This window comes from Cygnus atratus, chromosome 3, assembly GCF_013377495.2.
Source record: "Cygnus atratus isolate AKBS03 ecotype Queensland, Australia chromosome 3, CAtr_DNAZoo_HiC_assembly, whole genome shotgun sequence".
Lineage (NCBI taxonomy): Eukaryota > Metazoa > Chordata > Aves > Anseriformes > Anatidae > Cygnus > Cygnus atratus.
In genome coordinates, this window is record NC_066364.1 from 96,291,861 (window position 1) to 96,298,800 (window position 6,940).

Sequence of the window (6,940 nt, forward strand, 5' to 3'; positions counted from 1 at the left end):
GAATGTTCACTGATAACCATGCTTCATTCGCTGGAGTAGCGGCTGGCTCTAAATGAGTTGCTTAAGAGCTCGTCTTATAATGCATTTTCCTCACGACAACGTGGCTTTCAGAGAGGTGGCTTCTGAAACCCAATAGAACTGGTGATGGTGAGCTAGCCCCCGAGCCTGATTCATTACCGTGGACACTCTTAGTTTTAGAAATGGAGTACCTGCATCCAGGTTTCATCTTTTTTTTTCTTTAATTATTCAATGCTTATTGAAAATTGACATACATGGAATAAGAAAAGATGCCATCAAATACAGTATTTTACCTTTTTTTCTTCCTTGACAGTGTGTAATCTTAGCATTGCAAATTTTTCCAAGAATTCACCAATGTTGAGTAATTAATTCTCTTGAGGAAAGGCAAATGTAAAACAAAATTTTGTTCATTTTGGCTTTGGCACTGTACTTCTAAGAGGGCGGTGATGTTTCTTAAAATCCCTCTTTAGTCGTGTTTCAAGAGAATCTCTGAGCACTGAAAACTAATTCTGAGTTCTTTTTATTCGTGAAATGCGTTGTATCACAATGTGAGAGTTGACTGGCATCAGGCAGAAGGCTTGCCAGATGCCAGCTGCTAATGCAGGAGTGCTGAAGCGTTAGCTAGCTCCTGGGGATTCAAACTCAAGGGTAAAAATAAACTGGGATTAAGATGTTTAACAAGAACTTTTCAGCAGTTTCTGTCTCTCAAGAAAACCTAGTAAGTGATGACCAAGAGAAAGGCGTATCTGCCTCTTCTCCCAGGTAACTAGTGATAGGACTGGAGGGAATGGCCTCAAGTTGTGCCGGGGGAGGTTCAGGTTGGAAATGAGGAGACATTTCTTCTCAGAAAGAGCAGTCAGGCACTGGGACGGGTTGCCCAGGGAGGTGGTGGAGTCACCGTCCCTGGGGGTGTTTAGGGAAAGGTTGGACGTGGTGCTTAGGGACATGGTTTAGTGGGTGACATTGGTGGTAGGGGGTTGGTTGGACCAGATGATCTTGGAGGCCTTTTCCAACTGTAATGATCCTGTGATTTTATGATTATTCTTTCAGCAGATGAGCTAATGTTATAATGGATCCCTTTTTCACTAACAAAACTTAATCAGCGTAATAGGTTTGTTATGTTTTGTTGCTCCCTTCAAAGATGACAAAAAGGCAATGTATTATTTTTTTTTTTTTAATGAAAATGTGATCACAGGATAGGAGCCAGCCTTCTGCTCATGACTGTATTAATGCAGAGGAGGGAGGGAAAGGTGACTTAAGGACGCTGTCTATGGAGTTGAGAAACTGTGAAGAGGCAGATTGTTAGCTTTGTAGCAGTCATTGGGAGACACGGGACAAATCATGTGAGATAGAAACTGGAGCATTCTTGTTAACAACAGGAGAATTAGCAATTACTTTACAGTTGTGCTGTCACACGCTGCCAGGATTTCTGAGCTTCGTGTTAGTCATGCTCTTGTTGCCTCAGCGCCAGGAGTTCCTCTCCAGGGGATTTTTTTATTTGGACTTGGTAGCCAAGTGTGGCTGAGGAAACGGTTTGCTTTGCAGGAGGGTTTTCAGAAAGCTCCTCCATGATAGAACATGCAGTGGAGGCAAGAGGAGGCTGTGCAGAGAGGGAGAGGTGTGGGAACAGGTACAGGACAGCGATCTATCCCTGCCCCAGGCAGCAGCTCTCCTGCAGGGCAGAGGACTCCTCTCGTCACCATCTCTGTTACAGTGAAGAGTTGTCCAAGAGCTCCCTGAGCTTCTGCATTAGCTCAAAGGCACAGCCCAGGGCTTATGATGTATTTGCGTTACTCCAGCCCAGCTCTCATCCCAATCAAGAGGATGCTTTTGCCCACACTAGAGCCAAGATGTAGATTGGTCCCTGTGGCTTTAAATCTCATCCTCTTTGCTGAGCTGATGGTAAAGGATAATTAGCACAGGGCTGGTTACATTTTAATTAACCATTAGCTTCAGTTTTGCTTGGAGTGGGTGGGTGGTGGTTGTTTTGTTGGGTGGACTGGGAATTGGTGAGTTGTACCTGAAATGGAGGCATTGAAATGATCATAATGCTGAGTGGTACTTTAGAAATAAATAGTTGATTGTGTAAAAGAGATGCAGGAATCTTCAGGAAAGGATGTGAGAGAGATCAAGGTAAGATTCAAGGAAACAACACGCAGGACGAAAGCAGTAACCTTGGAGCAGCTGACAACATAATTACATCACCACAAAAAAAAAAAAAAAAAAAAAAAAACCAAAAAACTTGGCCTTAGTCTTTCAGACAAAACAGCAAAATCACACTGAAGTCTTACGGGCTGTGTGTGACATTACATTGCCTGGGTCAAATTCTTGCCAGTGACACTTGCATAAATCTAAAGGGATGTCACCAAAGGTGCTAAAATGGCATTCTGTCGGGATGCTACCAGGTCTGTTATTAGCCCCTCCATTACACTGCCAAAAGGAGAATTCTCTAGCAGAGGCCATGCTTGAAAAACCATTTTCAGCATCTAGTTGTTAGTGAGAAAGAAGCAGTAATCTCCATGTTGTTTACATGCCTGGGGTGTCAGGTTTCAGAAGCTCTCATAGCTGTTTAGTTAATAGGTTAGTAAAGAATGAATATTTAGCTTAAACTGCATTTTTTTTTTTTAAGCAGGAAAAACTGAATCAGTTTTGTACCAAGTCACGAGTGTAAGCATAAAATCATGGTATCATAGGATATCCTGGGTTGGAAGGGACCCACAAGGATCATTGAGTCCAACTCCTGTCTCCACACAGGACCACCCAAGAAATCAGCCCATATGTCTGAGAGCATTGTCCAAATGCTTCTTGAACTCCAGCAGGCTTAGTGCTGTGACTGTTTTGCTGGGGAGCCTGTCCCAGTGCCTGACCACCCTCTGGGTGCAGAACCTTTCCCTAACACCCAGCCTGACCCTCCCCTGTCCCTGCTCCATGCCGTTCCCTCGGGTCCTGTCGCTGTCCCCAGAGAGCAGAGCTCAGCGCCTGCCCCTCCGCTCCCCTCCTGAGGGAGCTGCAGGCCGCCATGAGGCCTCCCCTCAAGGCATGAAGGGAGTGAGGCAAACCTGAACGGAGGCCCCGCAGCTGTTGGGGCAGCGGTCAGCATGGTAGAGCAGACTGAAGATGGCCACTGGAGCCTCCACTAAGCGGTGGTGGTCTGGGGAGGAAGGTTTCTTTCAAAAGAGTCTTGTGGCTTCCTCTGGAGCAGCCAGGGCTGGCAGAAAGCTGGAGATGGAGAACAAACCGGCCTGACGATGCCATTTGTGATTCTCAGACATCACTGAATGCAGCACTGTTACTTTGATTATTTGCTCCTAAGCTTGGTTTTGCTTTTCCCCTGTTGTAACTACCGTATCTGGTTTTATCAAAAGGAAGCAGGAAGCTTGGAATAACCATATTTGAGGCAGTAGCTGGGCTTACTGTTGCTCTGCTGCCTGTTACCCCTCCCCAAGCACGGGAACATCCAGTGGCACTGAACACAGTCTCCTGCCATTTCCTATCTTTCAGGATGCTTTGTAGCTCAGTTCTAGCTTTTCTTCTCCTGCAATGGTATTGTGAAAGGTTAATAAAAGCAGTTAAAACACAGCTAAAGCAGGAAGAAGTCTCAGAGGAATAAACCAGTCTCTGAATTAATTCCTGCTGCAGGCAGAAAGCTTTGCAGTACCTTCAGAGACTGCTTGCTCGAGTCCAAAGGAAAGGGACCATAAAAAGATTTTGTTTCAGTGCAGAAGCTCTCAGAGTGCTTAGAAGCTTTATGAAACATCTCACCTTAAATGCTGGCATTGGGTACATTTGCTGGAACTAGTCCATGGGAGATGGGGAACCTATAGGCACAAAGCAGGCCGCTTTGTCCTGGAGGAACAGAAGCAGCAGTCGGAAGAGCAGCAAGATCCTGCTTCCGCAGAAGCCATCAAATAGCACTAAGAATTTGAGCACCTAAATGCACTGCACAAACTACTTCAGAGTGGGAAAATGTACCAGGGCAAGGCTCTGGAAGAGGTCCCAGCTGTGGTGCACCAGGGCACGGGGGGCTTCTGGCAGTGCAGGAGCTGTCCTTAGCAGATGGGAAAAGCGAGCAGGGCAGCTTGACCTAGGCAGCAAGGTACAGGGCACCAGGATCAAATCCCCAGCGTAACAAGACTTGAAGCTAGGAATTTTGCTGCATTCTTTCTGAGGTACAGAGTGGAATGAACGTGGATCCAGCTTTTTGTTACCCCAAATGTTGTGTGAGGCAAAGCGATTATTGGTATAAGGTAACTTTCACATGAGCAGAGCCCTGAAATTCGGCTTTTTTCTTAGTCAGATACAGTCAGGTTTCCTTTCCCTTCTGTTGACAGGTGCTTAAGAGAGGAAAACAGTGAAGGTCCTTGCTCCTCCAAAAACATGTAGGACCTGAGGGTAGCATAGAAGGAGGGTGCAGACAGAGCCTCAACTAAGCTCAGGTGGAGCAAATGAACCCCCTCAGCTGCTACCCATTTGCAGTAACGAGATCTACAGCCAGTTTGTGACTTGAGGGGGAGTTACAGCACAGCAGGTGGGGCTGGTTTGTATAACACATTGATTTTTCTTTTCATTTCCCACCTACTTCTATGTTTCTTCCTGCAGCAGGGACTTGAGCAAAATTTTGCAGTGCACAAAGATGTGGAATAGAAATTTTGCCCCAGGTGGCAAATGCACAATGTTTCTGCTCCCTCTGAAGTGGAGGGGAAGAAAGAGCAACAGGATTTGCCTGTGAGCTTTGCAGCAGGAACCTCAATGGCCTGTAAGAGGCTACGGTTAGTATTTTCAATGCATTGTGTTTTACTGGAATTGTTGACCTAAAGAAAGTATATTCAGTAGGTAGCAGAGAAATGCCAGTGATCAAACAAACTCAAAATCTGTATCCTTAGGCTGCTGGTCTTACATGGGAATTTGCCACATCTTTTTCTTAGCTAAAATAAATGTAACTGTGTCCTCAGCGGGCAGAATACTAACACCTTCCATTTTCCAAATGAAGTGTCAGAGCTTTTCAACAGGGTATGGAACAGTTAATAAATCGTTTTGTGATATGAGGTTTTGAGCAGCTCGGCCTAAAGTAGAGCTCTTTGCTTGGACTCATCTTCTGCAACAACTTTTCAGATGATCACACATACGCACTACTAAATTAAACATATACAAGACTCCCAACTTACAGAAACAACAACAACAACAAAGAAGTACTTGGTATAACCTGTTTCAAGCTCTTTGCTTCTATCAGCTTTGTTTTGTTTTGTTTTTCTTCCTTGCTTTCTGTTCCTGGCTACAGGGGCTTGTTGAAATCAGGTACGTTATTGCATGCATTTTTGTGTTAAGAAATCCTAATTCAGAAAGTGGCATTGTGCTTAGGAAACCCTTTTAAAACCAAAGCCAAGGACAAATCTGCTCTTTGGTGTTTTCTGTTACCTGCCCATGTTCAGGCACTCTGTCTTGTGCTCCTTCTACCCCTACTCCTCCTAGTATGTGGAGAAGTTCCTGACTGACCTGTCGCCTCCGAATAATGATAAAAAGTCTCAGTGATTCACAGCTAAGACATGCAGAGTGCTCAGTTCTTTGCTCGTACTGTGAGGCAATTAATGCAATTTGTGCTGTTTGGCTGAGTGAACAGTTTGAAATGAACCATTGAGCCATCTGTTCCTCCAGCTGACATCAGGCATGTCAAGAGTAGCAGTCAGCTTTTGCTGGGAAAGAAACATCTCACTGTGATTAAGGAAAGTTCAGGAAAGGTTTGTTCCCCCCAGTCTATAAAACTAACTTTCTTTCAGATTTTCTTGTGGCTCAGACTATGTGCTCTGGAGACTTTTCTGGCCTCTAGTCAATGTACTGAGAGAAGAGAAATGGAAACTCTGGCTATGTTGAGCACCTTCTTTTCTCTTTTCTTGCATGACTTCGGTGGGAGAGGGAGGTACCCATCACAGTCTGAGTTTTACACAATTGTTTTGCTCTTCCCTTGCTTCATTCACCTCTGAATGCTTCTTTCTTGAGCTGAAGGCTTCAAGAAATAGCCTCCCTTGAAACCAGCTCTCGGGTTTCCAGAAGGCCTTTTGGATGTCATATTTCAGCCGCAGTAATTATTAAAAGATACCTGCTACAACAAAAACCCATTATCTCATTAGTAACAGGAAGACCAGTAAAAGGTCTGGCCTGCTTTTCAGTGGAGAGGAAGAGCAGTCTACAGATAATACTGAGGAATTGGATGTTTGATTGCTCTGCATTTGTGCTCGCTCAGAAAGTTAGAGGGAACAGATGGCTTGTGTAGCTAATGCGAGTGGTGAAGGGATAAGGTGAGCCTAAGACAGGGAAGGCATAACTTAGAGAAGATTTAAGCAGGCTGTTTTAAGATTAACCAGGCCTGGTGAACTGCATCCCTGGGTGAGCAGGGAGTTGTCAAAAGCAATCTCAGGAGCTGTGGTCAAAATTACTGAGAGCTGGTTTTGGGCAGATAAGATACTGACAGATTGGGAAAAGGCTGAGACGGTGCATGTCTTTAACAAGTGCATGTGTTGTGGAGTAGAGCAAAGTTAGAGATTTATAAAGCAGTTTACATCAGCTCAGAACTTTTAAGACACATTCCCAAAACAATTTGAAAGCACCTACAGGAGAAGTGACTGATTTTTAAAACAAACAAAAGACAACCTACATCAAACCAAGCTAATTTCTTTCTAGGAAAGAGTGGCCAGAGAACAAGCTGTGGATGTTTACTATCTTGATTTGCATGTCTGTGACATGCAAAGCTAAGAAAAGCCTTAAGGTCATTGAGATGCCAGGCTGGGTGGGTGGTGTACCTGGAGGGCAGTTGTCACAGCGGACAACATCGCAAGCTTTCCATTACTGTCTGTTCTGGAGCAAGTCTTTTAATGGGTTCATTAATAGCCAGTGCTGGACAAAGGAATATACTTATTTACATTTTGCA